The 18,160-nt window shown below is 43.3% G+C and overlaps 1 protein-coding gene across 1 annotated transcript in view; it reads left to right on the top strand.

Moving 5' to 3' along the window:
- The first annotated feature begins 210 nt into the window (after window positions 1-210).
- CHST15 (carbohydrate sulfotransferase 15) overlaps window positions 211-18,160 on the top strand; it is a 44,967-nt gene continuing 27,017 nt past the window's right edge. The window contains exon 1 of the mRNA XM_064717241.1: window positions 211-320. The gene's annotated coding sequence lies outside the window, so the exon portion shown is untranslated. The remainder of the gene's footprint in view (window positions 321-18,160) is intronic.

Genomic DNA, 18,160 nt, shown 5'->3' on the forward strand with positions numbered 1-18,160 from the left:
CGCAGCCCATCCCCGCACTCCCATCCCGGGGGGTTCCGCGGCGCATCCCCCGCTCTGCTCCCGGCCCATCCCCGCACCCCCATGCCGGGGACACCCCCTGCCCTCCCGGGAGCCGCGGGGCAGAGCCCAGCGCTGCACTCCGCCTCCCGGGCTGCGCAGCGCGGCCGGGGAGCGGCGGGGCTGCTCCCTCCTCCCCCTTCCTCCTCCTCCTCCTCCTCCTCCTCCTCTCCTCCTCCTCGTCCTCCACCCCCCTCCCCCAGGGCAGAGCCGGCGGAGGCGGCGGGCGCGGGGCAGAGCAGAGCCGAGCCGAGGCGGCGGAGGTAGGAGCGCGGGGATGGGATGGAATGGGATGAATGGGATGGAATGGAATGAATGGGATGAGATGGGATGGTGGGAAGGCGGGGGGGGTCCCCAGGCCGCGGCTCCCCAAGTTTGCAGGCAGCGGGACTTTGCGAGAAGTTGGGCAGCACCGGGCACGGCACGGCTCGGCTCGGCTCGGCTCGGGGGACGCGGGGCTGTCCCCGCTCCCCGCGGGCTGCGGCACCCGGGGCGCTGCCAGGGCATCCCGGAGCCGCGGCGGGAGCGGGGAAAGGCGGCAGGAGCGGGGCCGTGCTCCCGGGACCCGCAGGGACAGCGGACAGACCGGGCACAGGGCGATGCTGTCACTGCCCGCAGCCGTGCGGGGCTCGGGGACAGCGGACACTTGTCCGGGGGCTCTGTGGAAGAGCCTTTCCATCCCGGAGCGCATCCCACCCAGGAACCAGCGGGGCGTGCACGCTGCCCATCGCTGCGAGTGTTTTTGGGTGAAAAGGGGGATTTCTGAAATGCAAGCTGCTGGCTGTTAAAAATAGCTTCATAGCTGCTGAGAATGCAGGCAAGGTTCAGTGACGGGTTATTATGGTCAGAGTCTGTTAAGCAACAATTCACAATTCACCAGCTGAACTTTGGCGGTCTCATGTAAGGGCTTCTCTTTTTCTTCTTCTTCTTTTTTTTTTTTTTTTTTTTTTTTAAATTTTCCTCCGCTGCTTCATTGTAATACTACGGCCGTACTCTGCAGGGATCTCAGTGTCTTAGGCACAGACAGATTTGTAGGTTAATAGGATATGTGAGAGTATTGCTTGGATGGTGCATCCAAACACCTACCAAACTCTCAGATTTGGAATTTTAAACAATTTCTTATTTTATTTCTTACATCATTCTATGGCCTAAAGTCCCCTTCACACTGACTTCCTTGCATATGACATCAGAATGGTTTCACTTCTTGAATTGTTAGCCAGACCAAGACCCCATCGTCATCATCATCTCCTGTAGAACAAACACGTTCTTTTGTGTTTTGAGATGTAAAAGAGAGAGCGGAGTGGCCAGCTGGGCACATCACAGATTAAATCTCAAAGTTTGCTGGAACTGTTCATGAAAAATAAATATTTTTAAGGTTTAACTGCAAATGGTATGTGCTCGTTTGGATAAACAAACACCTGATTGAACAGCACTGCACTTGATACTGACTGGGGACTGCTTGATCTTTGGCAGAGAGGGAAATTTCCACCAATAAAACATCCCCAAGTGGACATGAACCATACATATATATTTATATCTGTGCTATTTATAGACATAGATATGTTTTTTATATACAGTCACTCACAAATAGTGAATCTCACTTAAAACCAGCAAACACTAACAGAGTAGCTGCCTTGAAGCCTCTTTTTGTCAGTGATTAAAATGTTGTCACACGTCTCGTGCCCTGAGAGCTTCTCTGCTGCTGCTGGTGCCATTTCACTCTTGGGCATTGAGTCAAAGGATTCATCTGGCTCTTCACGTGCCAAAAGAAAGAAAATCAATTTGAATGCAGAAAGACTACTTGTATGAAGATTTAGTAGTGAAACCACCTTCTTTATTTCCTTTTTTTTTTTTAATAGCACTTAGATCCCGTGTCTGTGAGTTGCCGCCACTGTGCAGTTCTGAAATCAATAGGAAAATAGTTTTATGGTTCAGATTTTGTCATAGGAGGACTAATCTCAAATTCAGAGTGTTTTATTTGGTGGTTTGTAAAAGGAACATGATCAAACAGTGGAGATTTACATTGCAAAACACTTAATTCCACTAATGCAATGGAAGGCAGTAATGGATTTTTATCTTCATTGCTAAACTAAAAGCAGGTATCTGGAAATCATATAAATGAGAAGGGTGAAACAGGCTCTCATATTTGAATTATTTCATGTGGTTGGAGGGGAAGGATGAAGGTGTGTAATCCACCAGCAGCATGAGCAGGGATTTCATGTAGGCATAATCACAGAGATGCAAATAAGGTACTGCTTATGTTCTATTTTAACATTATTTCAAGCAGGAGCTCTGTGAGAAGGGGGAGTTTCAGTGCTCAAAGCTTTTGTTGGCAGCCCAGGTGATCTCAGTTTTGAGGATGGGCTGGTACTAAAGCACCCCTCAAAGCACTGGTTTGTGTTGAAGATCAAGTGGGGTGGCAGCAAACTCTGCCAAGGATTTCTTGTGGAATTCCTCTGCTGACTAGGAAGGGAATCCTTCCTTTTATAAACTACTTTTCCTGCACTGATTTCTTCCTTATATGTGCACAGAGCAAAATCTCAGTGCTGTAGCTCAGGGCTGTGTCACCACCGGGTGCTGATGGAATTTGTCCCGAGGTGAGCTGGCAGCAGAGGGCTGATCTCACCTAAATGACACATGGATTTAGGAACTTGGAACACCCAGCTGTGCTTCTCTTCCAGCACAGATGCATCACTTAGGTAAAGAAAAACCATGACATAAACAGATACTGATATCCCCCTCTCCCCCCTAATTACCCCTGCAGTTAATGTATATCCCACAGTCAGAAATTCCAATGGGATGTGCTCTTAAATCACTCAGTGCTGCCCTGGGTACTTACCTGAGGAACACTGCTTCAAACATCCCAGAGGGTTTGCAGAAGATGCACCCTGATTTGATCTGGGCTTAATTGCTGGTTTTAGACTCCCTTTTTCCCCTTTAACCCACCTGGTTTCCTCCATACCTCCCACAGGGAGGGGTAAATCTAAATTCCCACCACAGTCCTTGGCTGGAGTTTTGTTGCTCAGCTAGAAGAATCCAAAGTGCTGTGGAAAGCCATGGTAGAGTTCCAATAAGAGAGCAGTTTTTTCACCACTTTCTGCCACAAATTAGCATTTCTTATTTATTTATGTTTTCAGTGAAGTGCCCTGTTTTGCTTGCTGACCAAGTGAGGTGTCAGATCTGGAGTCTGTGCAGGGGAAGGGATCTGTAACCTCCTACAAGTTCTTGTTTTGAAGCAGCCTGAACTGCACCCATCTCTCCCCTTACACTGCAATTTCACTAAAATTCTAGATGATTTAGAGCTTTGCTGACCTGTTCTCTTTAAAATTTGTGTGGCTGCCTGTGTATCTGACAGAAAACATGTAGTGTTTGTCCCCACAGCCTGCTGGGTTGTGTTTCCCAGGCTCAAAGACATGATTACAATTCTGTCCTGGTGCCTGGGCTGGGTTTTTACAGGAGAGGGAGCCAGGGAAGCTCCCGAGGAGGTGGAGAGCCTTGCAATGGGAGCTCTGTAATCCTTTGATTACACAGCTGTGCCTGACATGCCACTAAACAGCACTTCAGGGGCAAGCAGTTAATGTAGCTTTTCCATGGAATATTTATTAATTTATGTTACACCTGGTTTCCAGCAGCTGTTGAACGTGGATTGTAAGCTTTAGATTTGAGGAGCATCCTCTGAGGGGAGGGAGGCAGGTGATGCCTTGCAAGAAGAAACAGAAGGAAAAACGTTGTGCTGGTGGCAGTGCCAGGGCAGCTGTGGGGAGGATGAGAGGCCTGGTTAGGTGGTGGATGTGGACAGGAGCGAGGCACACTCTGTCCCCTCTGGTGGCAGCACACAGAGATCACAATCTCAGACTGGTTTGTGTGGGAAGGGAATGTGAAGCTCATCCAGTTCCAACCCTGACACTTCCCACTGTCCCAGGTTGCCTCAAATCCATCCAGCCTGGCCTTGGGCACTGCCAGGGATTCAGGGGCAGCCACAGCTGCTCTGGGCACGCTGTGCCAGGGCCTGCCACCCTCACAGGGAACAATTCCTTCCTAATATCCCATCCAACCCTGCCTTCTGTCACTTTGAAGCCATTCCTCTTCTCCTGTCATTCCATCCCTTGTCTCTCTCCAGCTCTCCTGGAGCCCCTTCAGATGCTCTGAAGTCTTCCTGGAACCTTCTCTTCCCCAGGCTGAACACCCCACTGTGGTGGTGTTCACAGGGCTCTTAGGATGAGGGAAGAGACAAGGATCTGACTCCATGTTTCAGAAGGCTTGATTTATTATTTTATGATATATATTACATTAAAACTATCCTAAAAGAATAGAAGAAAGGATTTCATCAGAAGGCTGGCTAAGAATAGAAAAAGAAAGAATGATAACAAAGGTTTGTGTCTGGGACAGAGAGTCTGAGCCAGCTGGGCTGTGATTGGCCATTAATTAGAAACAACCACATGAGACCAATCCCAGATGCACCTGTTGCATTCCACAGCAGCAGATAATCATTGTTTACATTTTGTTCCTGAGGCCTCTCAGCTTCTCAGGAGAAAAAAATCCTGAGGAAAGGATTTTTCAGAAAATATCATAGCTACACCCCACTCCCAGCCTTTTCTCACAGGACTGATGCTCCATCCCTCTGATCACTCTGACCTCTCCTGCACCAACCCTCCAGCCCCAACCTGTTGCCTCTTCTCAAATCCACCTTGCCCCAACTCCTACAACAGCCTGAAACACTCATTTCCCAAACCTCAGCACCTGGCTGCTGCTTTCCTTCTGTCCTTCACCAAAAATGAGGTGCCCACCTCAAGTCCAGGCACGGTGTGACCCTTCCTCTGTTGGTGTGCAGCCACAGCCCCTGCAGCCTTGGGGATGGTGGGGAGCATGTGGCTGCCTCCTGTGCCATGGGTTTCCTTGGAAATGAACACAGTTCTGTGGAGAACTGATCCCAGAACCCAATTCTGTGGAGAACTGATGGGATGGAGTAAGGGAGCAAGCCAGGCTTGTTTATATACGAAGCAGCACCAGATACACACTTAATGTTCTAAAACTTACTATGCCATCATTTACTCATAAAATAAGCTCAGTGTTTTATAAATAAATGGGGTTTTGGGCCAAATCTGTATCTAAGGTGGGTTGTTCCTCACTGTAAAAGGTGCAGATCTGTACCTAAATAGCAAAATACTCAAACTGACATTTTCCATTTGCTTCACGCCTTCCAGTAGGAAAAAATAAGTTTCATGAGGAGATATTTTTTTCCTGTAGAAAAACCTTGATTTTCAGTGTGGGTGAATGTACCCTGCTATCTAACCATAAAATTAGAAAAACTGATGAGAGTGAAAAAGGCTTTTGTATTGTTATATTTTACTTTGGTTTTTGCATTTATTGGTGTTTGGCTTAGATACAAGTTGAAGTTAGACTTGTAACTTCTCAGGGTTGCATGGAATAGAGGGAAGGTCATTTCTTTCAAATAAGTCATTGAGTTACAGGTGAGCTTGAGCTGGGAAGAACTCTGAGGTCAGACAAGAGTGAAGATAAAATGCAAAGTTCAAAGTCATACAGAGGAAACAAGATAAGACTGCTTTGAAAAATGAAAAACTCTACAAGATACAAAGGCAAAGAAATATAAAGATTTATGTGCAGCATGTGTACTCAGGAGATGGAAGAAGCCTCACAGTGTTGAAGGAGTGCTCTGAGGATGGGCAGCACGTGGATGTGAGTTTGTAATATTGGATGGTTTGCCCAGTTTCAGGTCTTGGAACAGTGTGGAGAAAAACCACTTAATTCAAGTGCTTTAGAACTGGCACCAAATGAGTAATGAGATACCAACAAATAGGAGAGACCTCAGGAAAAAAAAAAAAGTAGCAGAAATCAGGATTCTGCAGGGTCTTACCCATAATTTGGAGGAAATATGAGCGCAGTGTCAACCTTGCTATGCCTAAATTGGGATATAATGGTTTGAGTGCCAGAACTTATCAATCCAAAGAAAAAGGACTCTCTGACTAGGGCAGCCAGGAGGTTTGTCTGTGTAAAGCTGGAAATAGGAGGAAGTGGAGAAGGATGGTTTAATAGTGTATTAGGAGAATGTATCACATAATGAGATGGGTTTGCCTGCAGGCCCAGCTCCTCACAGGGGAGCTTCATCTCCTGAAATTCTTTTAGCAGCTCTTAAAACCAACACTTCCTTGCAAGCCCATCAAACACCTTATCTAATATTCCTTCCCTGCCTCTTTGATTTTGGCTGCTTTTTAGTTGTAATTTGTCTTTTTTGCTCAGCTCTGTAGATATTAGATAATGTTAAACAGATATTGGTAATGCTAAGTAAATTAAATGGATAATGAATCTCAAATTTTTAAGTTCATCATTTTGTAGATGTATTTCACTGTCTTAGGCTGGTGGTTGGGTTCCTGCTCCTGTCTTGCACCCCTTCCTGGTGCATTTTTAGGGCTGCGGATATGCAGGTCTTCCTTGGGATTGCTGAAGCCTGAGGATATTTCCTGGGGCCACCTCTAGAAAGGATTTTGGGTGCTGCTGATGCAATGGAAGAGGAGTAGGTTTTGTCCATCAGGTGTGGAGCCCGTGCCCCGGTAATTCCAGGGAAGGAACACTGGTTTACACTGTGAGATTGACACTTTCAGGATCAGGGATCCTCTGCCTGCTTTGTGTCTCCCTGGAACTCCGGGCTGGGATAACACCGAGACATCTGGGTTGTAACTGCATCCATTGCAGGCGATAAAAATTCAGATAAAAACCCTGCTGTGTGTTAAAGACTGCCAATAGAAACTGCAGCACGAGATGCAGTGATGGGCTGTTAATTTAAGAAGACAAAAACATGTTCTTGAGCACTCCAGCATGGAGTACTACAGCTTCATGCCCTGAGCGACTCATCGGAGCTGTTCGCAAAGTAAATAATTTAGATGAAAAGTTTCATCAATTATAAAGCTCTGAAAACACTTTCTCAGCTTCAGGATTAACTTGCCTGAGGATCAGATAAGGATAAATCAGAATGAAACCACTATTGCACTTGACACTTAGTATTAGAATTACTTTGCAAGGCTATTTATACCATCTTTTAAAACAAGAACTGAGATGTGAGAGGTGAGCAGAAGGGAGGGGTGGAATCTGAGCTGATCCTCTCGCTGAGGAAAAAGGAAATAAAAATTTGTCTGATGTCACAGACACATTTTATGAAAAATCATTTTCTTAGGATTTTTTCTCCTGAGAAGCTTCAGGAACAAAATGTAAACAATGATTATCTGCTGCTGTGGAATGCAACAGGTGCATCTGTGATTGGTCTCATGTGGTTGTTTCTAATTAATGGCCAATCACAGTCTAGCTCTCCAGACTGTCTTTGTTATCATTTCCATTCCTTTTCTATTCTTAGCCAGCCTTCTGATGAAATCCTTTCTTCTCTTCTTTCAGTATTGTTTTAATATAATACATATCATAAAATAATAAATCAGCCTTCTGAAACATGGAGTCAGATCCTCATCTCTTGCCTCATCCTAAGACCCCTGCCAACACTGTCACAGTCTGACATCAGGTGATTTTAAATAGGGAAGTTTTTAACCCTTCAGAGTAGGTTTTTGGGTGTTTCTGAGGAGATCAGCAAAATGAAAATACACAGCAGAGTAAACGCAATCTAAATTGGTATCCATGGAAATCCCACGTGGATTTATCCGGCATTAGGCTGGATCAGGAGTAATTCACCTTTTGGGCCTCACTGGTGTGAGGGGAGCAGGACGTGGGAGTGGGAAGAGTTTTCCATTTGTTTTGGAGGGATTCAGAGCCCAGTGCTCAGCAAGGAGTGTGGCAAGGCTGGGAAATCTGGGTAACCCTGCAGAGCTTGTCAGGGAGCAGCCTTGCCTGGGGTCAGTAACTCTCTCAGATGGCTCCACTCACCTGCTGCTCATCCCTGCTTCAGCTGCACACATTGAGCATTCTCCTGGTTTAGCAGCAGAGCCGGAATGGTGCAGTCACTCATTCTGCTGTAATACAGGGGAATGCATAAAAAGCCTCTGCTGAGTTTTGATAGTGTTTTCCTGTAATGATACCCATTAAGTGAGTGTAGTAATCTCTCCAGTTTTCCTTTTTTTTTTTTTGTCTTGCTGTGCTGGTACATTGGATAATGAATAAAAAATAAAAAAAAGAGAGAAAAGTCCTAAAAATGTGCCATGAAAATGCTGATAAATATGTAAATGCCAACAGTATCTTTTTTGGACTATTACAATTCCTACAAGCTAAAGCTTTCCAAAACTGCAAAATGAACAGGCACTTGATGACAATTAATATTTATGCATTAAAAACATGCCTGTTAGTGAAACAAGAGTATCCCATCCATCATCACTAAACATTTTACAGTGCACAACTTTAATACCCTCCTTTCTGTGTTGTGACAGCAAATAATTCCAAGATAGCAAATATCATTAAGTTGCATTTAGCAGAAAACTTGGAAGGTTTCAAATGAGATAACATAAACCCTGTGTTCATTTCAGACAGCAATTCTCTGGATGAACCTCTGCCTTCATTAAAGTCACTGAAATGTCTTCCTGCTGACTTCAGCATGCCAGCATTTCAAAAAAATAAATTGAAATGGGATCTTTAAAAGTTTTCCTCTTGATGAGTGGCTGGAGCTAAAGCCATTCAGCTGTGCTTTTCTGTGCATATGTTATTTAGCTCAGCCAGGAGGGCTCGAGGTGAAGATAATGTCTGGTGGGGATGAGGGAATGTGAGCAGGAAATAATATTTCCCTTTGAAATAATCCATCAGTAGCTGTGCTGTCCCAGAGGCCCCTTTTCATGGAGATCCTGCAGATGTGGAGCCCCCTTTCAGTGCTGAGGGAAGCCAAGCCTGCAGGTGGACATTCCTCTTAAGGATATTTAGGCCTTAAAAGTGATGGAAAAGCCCCAAAGTCCAACTCTTTATTTACTGCACTGCTGCAGGGTAGAAATGCAGCCTTCAGGCATGGCTTTGGGGACATTTTTAGATTTGTCCTTTTGGCATCAGGAGGTTTCTGTGCAGCAATTGAATAGGAGGAAGGAATTAATTAGATTTGGCCATGTCAAGCTGAAAATGAAGTTCCTCCTTGCACATCCTTCGAGGAACCCTCCATGGTCTGGATTTAGCTGCCATCCGCTCCATTTTTACTGCTATATTTTTGGACTTCCTCTGCTGATAAATATTTAGAGTCTGTTTATCTTTCCTCTCATTTCTGTTACATAGTGCTTGCAGTTATTTTTTTCCCCCCATAAATACTTATTACTGCAGAAATTAGTGTTGCAAGGCTTGATATTGCAGTGCCAGCAGTTTTGTAATTTTAATTGAGGCTGGCTGACAGTACTTCTATTAATTATCCAGGAGAGGCTTGTGGCTTTCTGAAAGAGAAGTGTATTTCTGGCTGGAGGAGTTTGAAGTGGAGTAGTAATTGCTTTATGTCTGGAGTGCAGGTTTAGGTGCAGGAGGCTTGGCTGGATTAGATGTGGCCATTGCTGAGGATCAATAAAGCATGAAAAGGGGAAAAGCTGTTTCAAATTTGTAAAAGTTGTAGCTATCAGGATGCTGCTGAACTCAGAATGAAAAATGCAGCTGTTTCTTTTGGGTTTAATTAAAATCCAATGAAAGACAATTCAGAGAGACCTAAGTTGATATTAATTACTTTGAGCATGTGAATAATTGGACCAGGTGAAGGATTTCCTTCACAAAATTCTGCACAGCCTTTTCTTACAGCCTGGTTCTATGTGATTCTTACTGATCCTGCCCAGCTAAATCTTAGTGCTCTTTTCCTGTGCCTTCCAAATTCCTTTGTGGAGTTGTGTTTTTCCTGATGTGAATATGACAGTCCCACTTTAATTGGATAACAGCAGTTGTCACCCTGCAAGAAGGATTGTGATGCCCAGGGGCCTCAGAAGTATCTGCATGAAAATAAATAAATAAAACATCTGAAAAGCTTTGCTAAGAAGCAGTAAATTTAAAAACTGATTTGGTTAACAGCATTGAAATGAAGTGCCTTATTCTATTACAGCATAAAGCCACCAGATGTCACTTACTTTGTGCACCACTCTTCTGGGGAGAAGCATGTCCTTGGCATGGAAAAGATTAAAACAAAAAAGGACAACTTACTTTAAGTGGCTTTGTTTCTGTTTGTGTTCCTAACTGGCAACTGTCTTCCTTGATAAATATTTTCATCTTAAAATAGATCATATAAACTCATTTCTCACAGATCAGACAGACTTGCATTTTTTATGAGCCTTAAATGTCAGGAGTGCCATTTTGAGAGTCAGTCTTTAAGAAAATAATTAATAGGCTTACTCCATTTTCAGGAGGGGGAATGCACATTTTACAGAATGGATGGTTTTATTTTTATTAACTGTTCTGTCATTAAAGGCACCTCAGCCAGTGGCTCACACAGATATTCATAGTCAGCCAAGTTAAAAGCAATGGGGGGAGTTTTAAAGTCATACAGAAGGTGGAATTCTTTGTGGAGGGAGGGAAAGGAATAATTCTGAAATCAGAGCCCAACATCTGCTTCTGGAGTGGAGCAGCTCATCCCCAGGTTTAAAGGCTTCAAGGAGAAGAGGAGCAAAGTGGGGTGGGGATGTGTCCCTAAAGAGGAAAAACACTCGGTATCCAAGGCAAAGCTGGATTTCCTGGCTTGGCTGGGCATGGCCAGTGTCAGGGAGCTGGAGCAGGGCACAATTCCTCACCAGTCCTGGGTGTGTCTGTTCCACTGTGGGTTTTCCCTCCCCTTACCAGAGATGCCAAATTGAGAGGTGCACACCCTCTCTCTGCTCCCTGGTAACATAATCCTCCTGCTCTTTCGTTCTTTGGCCTGTACTCAAAGGCAGCACCATTAAAAAGAGGAAATTTAATTTGCTGGACTTGAAGCAGAAAGGCTGAAAATTGAGTGTTTTCCTGAAGGATAATGTTGAGTGATTTTTTTTCCCACCTAGTGGTAGTACTGTAGTTTGTTTTTACATTTTAAATTTGTAATTTTTTTACATTTGAAATTTTAAATATATCTCCTCCCTCAGATTTCAGCTTGGGATGGAGTCCTACTCACTCTGTGGATCTCATGCAGGTATGAGGATGTAAATCCACAGCTCTGAGTGAATGATGTGCGAGTTCCTCTCCAAATAATTTTCCATTTCAGTCCTCAGGAGCAGCTGTGCTGAAAGGCTACCTGCCTTCATTTTTCATCTGAGGTGAAAAATGTAGTCTAGCATGGCATTCTCTAGCTGGAGGCAGAGTACATGACACATTTCCCCCTCCCTTTTCCCTCTGTGCTTGAGCAAAAATAGAGGTGAGCAAAACACTCCTTAACTAATAGAAACAGTGTTGGCTTCTAAATGCAGCAAATTTGTATTTTAGCACCTCGTATGAAACCAATTACATTAATGAGGGCTCCAGTTCTTAACTGGGGGTTGTTTATGACAGGGAGGGTTTCATTTCCTACTGCAGGTCTTGCACCATTGCTCCTGAAAGTGCCATCTGCCAGCTTTGGACCCAAAAACGCTCCCTGCCACTGCTGTGCAGGGAGATTCTGGCACAGCTCTGGGATGGGGAGCATGACTGCAGCTTGGGAAGCTGGGAAAATTCACTTTCTCTGTCTGTTGAGCTTATGAAAGGCTGAAATTCATTCTGTTTAATGTGGTTACTGGGGGAAAGTCAGAGTCCATGCTGTCTGCCTTAGGTGGTTTATTTAGAAATTGGATTGCTGCTGGCTTTCTGTCTTGTGAAACACATATCTGAATTTCATTCAAAATCCCTCAATTCCCAGGTAATGGGATTCTGGATGGTGAGTTAGGAGATCCAGATTTTTCTTGTACTTCTATCGTGTTATTCCAAATGCTATTACAGGTGACACGTGTCAGAACTCTGTCATTTTGTCCCCCAGAGGTGGAGCAGCACCTTTGAAAAGCACTCTGAGATTGATGTTGGGAGTTCCACACCCTTTCTGGACCATGACCTAACCCCAAGGTACATCTGGGTGCACTCTGTGGTTCCTGTGTATGGCATGAATGGTTACAGCTGCAGTTTCCCATTTAATTGCTTTTCACCTTGGGCAAAAGCATCTCTGTAAAAACACTGATAAAATAATACATGTTGTATTTAATTGTCCATGTTTGGATAAAACATTTTGTCTGTTCCAGATCAGTTTTCTTGGCCCCACATAAGTAACCTAAAGGAGGAATAGTAAGAATAACATCAAATGCAAGTTTTCATATGCAAAGAAAGGTTTCATAGTAAGGTTTCATTCTGATCTGCTATTCTTCTCAAAGTGTAATTTAAACCAATGAGCCATGCAACTGAGGTGTGTCATCAGCATGTGATTTATTTTTTCACCTAATGAGGAGAACTGTGGAATTTTTTGAGTTTATAGATTATTCTGAACTTCTGCAGTCACTTACGTTGATTATAAATGGTTTGGATGCTGAAGGCATTTTCTGGGATTTAAACATGCAGGAAAACATCAAATTAAATCAAATTATCAGTGGTGAGACTTATTTCTCTCCTGCACCTAGGATGGTGCTCTGGAATGCCTAATTTTCCACAACCTGATGAGGCTTGATGGGTTTTCCTCAGTGTTATTATTTAGGTTATACAGCAGTGTTTAGAAGGAATAAATGGGCTTAAAAGCCATCTCTGCCAGCCTAGGACACCCCAGGAAGCTTTTATGTAAGTGTAGTCCTTGCTGCAGAAATAGATTAAGGAATTTCTAATTTATTTCACATTAAAAACATCCCCTCCAAATGGATCTGTATGCTCTTGATGCCATCTTAGTCTCCTGCATATCTGAGAGCTTTGAATGCATTAACAGCCTAAACCAAGTCATTACATTAATCTCATGAAATCAAAGATTCATATCTTTGACTGAAGGTAAACAACATCAGCAACAGAGAAATTGAACAGATGGAAATGTGTTTCAGAACTTGGGAGGCATTTTTGCTGGAGATTTTTTTGTTAGATATGTTAATTCTGCTTAAGTTGGAGTTTGTAAGTTCCTGCAAAGTATTTTGTGGGGTGTACTCTGGAGATACTTCTAGCTCTTTGCAGTTTTATAATGTTAACAGTTTCAGTCTTTCTGCACTAGAAACAGCTTTTTGGGTTATCATTAACAGTCATGCATCTGTTCTTGAAAATCTGGCTGCCAACTGCAGTTGATGGAATTTGTGTCACTTCAGATTCCTTGTGTGATTTGCCTCAGCAAAGGGTTTATTTCAAGCGCCGGTGCCATTTCAGCTGCAATGTCCTGTAGCGACTCCATGTCCTCCTCTATTTGTCTGGAACCAAATACATCAACAAGCACTGCAGTTTAGAAATAAAACCTCATTTTACCTCCCACTGGTCACTTTTGTGCTCTGCTGCCTCCAGGGACGTGGGGTTTTCCATGGCAGTGAGAGATTTCTGGCTGGAGCAGGGCATTTGGGAGCAGTTGTGCTCTTTTACCCTTAGAACTCTGGGCTGTCTCAGGGGATGCTCTGCCCCACAGAGCAGATCTTGGAGCATCCTGGTCCCCAGCGTCCCTGTGCAGCTCCCCAAAGGTGCTCAGGTAGGATCAGGAAGGATCTGAATAAGGCACTTGTGCTATCTTGGAGCTCCATCAAGGGTGGGCTTTGTTTTCTCAATTTCTCACTTAAAAACCTTAAAAAGTGAATTTTGACCCCTCTGCAGTTGAAGCAGAAGGAGAGTGGAAGGTTAGTTTGGGACAGTTTCCCAATAACAGAATTTAAGTAATTAACATATCCATTGGAAAAAAAAGTCTCTCGGAGCATTTGCTTTGGGTTTCCTCTGCCCACAAATAAAGACCATCTAGTTTGCTAAGCTAAATGTTGTCTTTATATTGCAGAAAATGTTGCAGAAGAGGCATGGTGTGAGGGAGTGCATGCCAAATTTCCCTTGGTACATTCATCATTATGCAGAGTTGGGGTTTGGGTTTGCTTTTCTAATTTCTTTTTCCCCTCGGTTTCTTTTCATGGAGATTGAGTAAAGAACATTCTCAGATTTTTATCTTGTTTGTTTACAATCTGGAGGCCAGCTAAGTGCAGTGTAAGGCATGAAAAGGTATTTGTGGTTGTGATCTTTCCAAGTGGAAAACAAGCACACTGAAGCCAAGCACGAGAGAAACCTGCAGGAAGAGAGTCAATGGTTCAGTGGCTGAGGAACAGATTTTCGTATTATTGTCCTGGATTTTACAATATTTACTCACTGGGTTTCATATGTAGCATGGAATTTTTCCCTTTTGTTATGACTGTTGTGAAGTGGGGGCTTTGTGCAGCTGCAAGATTCCTGGGCTGGATTTTGCCCTTTTATGAGAACAGCACCAAGAGCTGTGATATTTCTGAGAGGCTGGTGGCAGAGTGCAGCACATCCTCTCTCCTCCACTCGTGGAAATCAGTGAGTTAGGATATTTGAACTTTGAATATTTGATATTTGAACTCCTTTGAAGCTTGTGGTAAAAGTGTTGTTCTTTAGATGTGGTGGTGTGAAGACAGGAGAGGACAATCAGGAGAGTTTAATCCATTTTCAAATGGCTTTAGCTTCCACATCGAGTGTGTTCTCCCAGCCACACACACCTCAAAGCCTGGGGTGCAGAGCTGCAGAAATCTCTTCAGAATGATAGAATCTTATAAATTGTTTAATAAAAATGTGATGCACTTTTGTATAGTTAAAAGCACAGACTACAGAGGGGTGAGTGATGGAGCCCAAGCCTTTGCTGAAACACTTAGGAATAGTGGTGGGAGACTTTGGAAGTAAATGTTGCCTGACTTCTGCAGAATAAACACTTTTCTAAGAAGCTGGAAGCACTATAATGAAATTATATCAAAAGGGTTTTGCTTAATTAGGTGTAGCCAGCAGTTAACTGTAAAAATTTTATCTGGTGATATTTTAGAGATAACTAATTAGAAATTTCTTGAGAACACTTAGAGTTTTCTTGGGTTTTCCACTTTGGGCTCTGAGTCTGCTGCACTTTGTAATGGACAAAGTGGTTTCTTGGTTAATGGACTGAGGTTTATCTGATGTGTCATTGCTTAAAGAATTAAAGTTGTTGAACATTTAGAAAAGTTACTACTAAGCTTGGAACAGAGTTGCGTTTTTTTAAAGTGCTGAAACAAAGCCCCAGTTGTGATTTGGCATCAATGAATAGTTTGAGTTGAGTAATTTTTGTTTGAATTTACAAGAAACTTTAATGACAGACTCTAATGCTGAGTTTGTCTTTTCAGGATGCAGCTGTGTATGTTTCCTTTCACCCACTCAGCACTAGATGAAAGATGAAATGCCCTATTCATGCAAAAGCACTTACATGGTACTTATGTACAGATGAGATACGTTTTTCCATCCATTTCAATGCATGTCTCACAGAGAAGGCACCGTATATGAGTCACAACAAAAAGAATTCAGATGACTCTGTTAAGATAGTAAAGTTTATGGAGAAAATTCAGCTTGGGGGTGGAGGAAAATCCCTTCTCAGCCACTAAAAAATCAAATGAGCAGCTGCAAGCATTTACGTTGCTCTAGAATTGCCGTAACTCTATTGTGTTTAAAGCAAAGTTAAGCCTCACATAGAATGGGTCCCCTTTCAGAAAAACTGCTTATATATGAAGTGTGAAGGTGTATCAGATGAATTCTAGTTGATACCACTTGGTTGCATTATTGCATCCAAAACCATTTTACCACAGGATGAGATAAACAGGAACCGAAGACATTAAGTGATGCAAATTCTATTTATTCCATACAATGTTATTCATCCCTCAAAAGCAGCCTTAAATTAGCAGCTGATCTCTCACAACCCACAGGATTTAGCAATTTGTGCTGCATACCCCTTGCAAAGTGGCAGAAAAGTATTAGAGATCAGATGGTGGATGGAATATGTTCCTCACTTTAAATCAACCTGAGGGAGCAGCTGCTAAAATCAAGGAAAATCAAATGTGTAAAAGGAACAAGATGGTAATCAGAGTAGCTCATAACTGTGAGTTATGCCCACTATTTTACAGCATGTCAAGGCTGAAAACGCTTGGCAGGACGTTGGAAATGCTCTCAGAACATTTTTCCCCCACGTGCTGGTTCTGGACCAGTAATCAATGCAAAGAGACAAAGAGCTGGGCTTAAAATATCCCTTCAGCACTGACAGATCCCCTCCTGCAAACCCAACTGTGCTGCACCAGCTCTCCTCCTCTCCCTTGGGTGACAGTCAGCTGGCACACTGACTCTAAAGGTTTATTTTCTTTTGCACAGTGAAGCGATTCCATTATCCCAGGTTGCTCCAAGCCCTGTCCAACCTGGCCCTGAGCACTTCCAGGGATGGGAAATAGACAACTTTTTTCTGGTGTTCAGGTAGAGTGATGGAACCACTGTGCTGTGCTCGCCCTAATGAGCTCTGCATGGAGGGAAACCCTCGTGTCTCTGTGGAGTAAGAGCTGTTTGAATAAATTGCAGCACAGTCTTTCCAGAGAGTCAATGAAGCAGCCTTGGGAGCCTGAAATTAAACAGGATTCTCAGTGGATGGGAAGAGACAGGTAACTACAGAACAGCTGGGTCTGAGACGTCAGCTCTGTCAATACCAGACCAATTCTTTGCCTTGGGCGTTTTCTGAAGATAAACACTTATTTATTTCTGATTACAGCCTGACTGCAGGGCGGATGAGAGCTGTATTTAGAGATGATATTTTTTTCCCTCTTGCCAGCCCCCAAACCTCTTCAGTTTGTTTGATAAAAATAACTGCAGTGAAAGAGCTTCATAACAGATTCAGCCTTCGTGCTCTGTGCTTCCCTCTTGCACTCACACTCAGAGCAGGAATGTGGCTGATTTGTGGGATGAGAGTGGGATGTATTCCTTGAAAGAGCGGGCAGGTAAGAATTTCTATTAATGTAAATTATTGTGATGTCCTGTGTTGGAAATGAAACTTCAGCTGCTGCTTGGTCTTATTAAAAATGCAATACAAACATTTATGGCAAGACCAGCCTTGTCACATTTACTTTCTGCACCTGAAGTTGGATTTCAGGTGATCCCTGTGCCTTCCCAGGCAGCTCTTAGCTTTTTTTTTTTTCCCATAAAACAAAAGAAAGTACATAGGGCAAATTGAGACTGAACAATTCTCACGGATATGAAATCATTGCATGAATTGTTTGACCTTCTACATCTGTCTTTATCTAATTTTGGTGTTGGTGTCTCCCTGGACATTTAAGTAGGTGCACTTTTTCTTAGGAAGTGATAAAAATTAACTCCCAGTGGCATCAGTCCTTTATCCTGGCTCTTGGTGAATCGATCATTTTAATGAGGGACTGGCTGGGTTTTGTTAAATAGATGCAATTTCTGGTTGTGTTCTGAATGTCAGAACTGTCTAATGTGGCTCCAGATTTTTGGGAAAGAAATCTGTGAGCCCCACAGGATGGGTGCATTGGTTTATCCTTGTTTCCATGGAAGGACCCCAGGACCATGTAGGGTCTGTTGGGAGGATGCTCACAGTTATTTTGAGGATTGAAAATAAAGATACTAAACTTTGACCATGCAGAATGATCTCTGAAAGTGGATTAAAGTGGCTTTTTTGTGAAAAGAAATGCACTGGAGTAATTTATGTAAAGACTCAGTTTTTTTCTTCAGTGTGCAACTCTTTCATATTCAATATAAACCTGTCAGTGACTCTGTAGCAAGGCACTATGTGAGATGAATAGGAACTAAGGGAAGGGAAAAGATGAATTGCTGGAGCTGTTGCACATCGTAGGCAGCAAGTTTTGATCAGGAGTTGAGAAGCCAGTGTGCACTGCAGGCAAAATTCTGTTCCAAACATCCTCAGAAATGTATGAAAACAGCACTCTGCTCCCTGTTTGTACAGAGGGAGGATTTAAACACATTGATGGGAGCTCCAGGCGTGTGCTGCCACAGGTTGGGTGGCTGCTGGTGCTGCTTTTTTTTTCCTTCCATGCTTTTTGGACCTGTATTTCTGGAGAAATTGCTGATTTTTGGTTCTGTTTTATTTTCCTGCCTGCAATTTTTATCCTGCAAGCAGCCCAAAAACTAAGATTTTTCATTTAGACTGATTTAAATCAGATAGAATAGAAAGAAGGAACACTGAAGCCATTACATATAATTGGTGGGTTGGTTTTTTTCCCTGCTGAAAAGGGCT

Source organism: Zonotrichia leucophrys, chromosome 6 (assembly GCF_028769735.1).
Source record: "Zonotrichia leucophrys gambelii isolate GWCS_2022_RI chromosome 6, RI_Zleu_2.0, whole genome shotgun sequence".
In the NCBI taxonomy this organism is placed as follows: Eukaryota; Metazoa; Chordata; class Aves; order Passeriformes; family Passerellidae; genus Zonotrichia; species Zonotrichia leucophrys.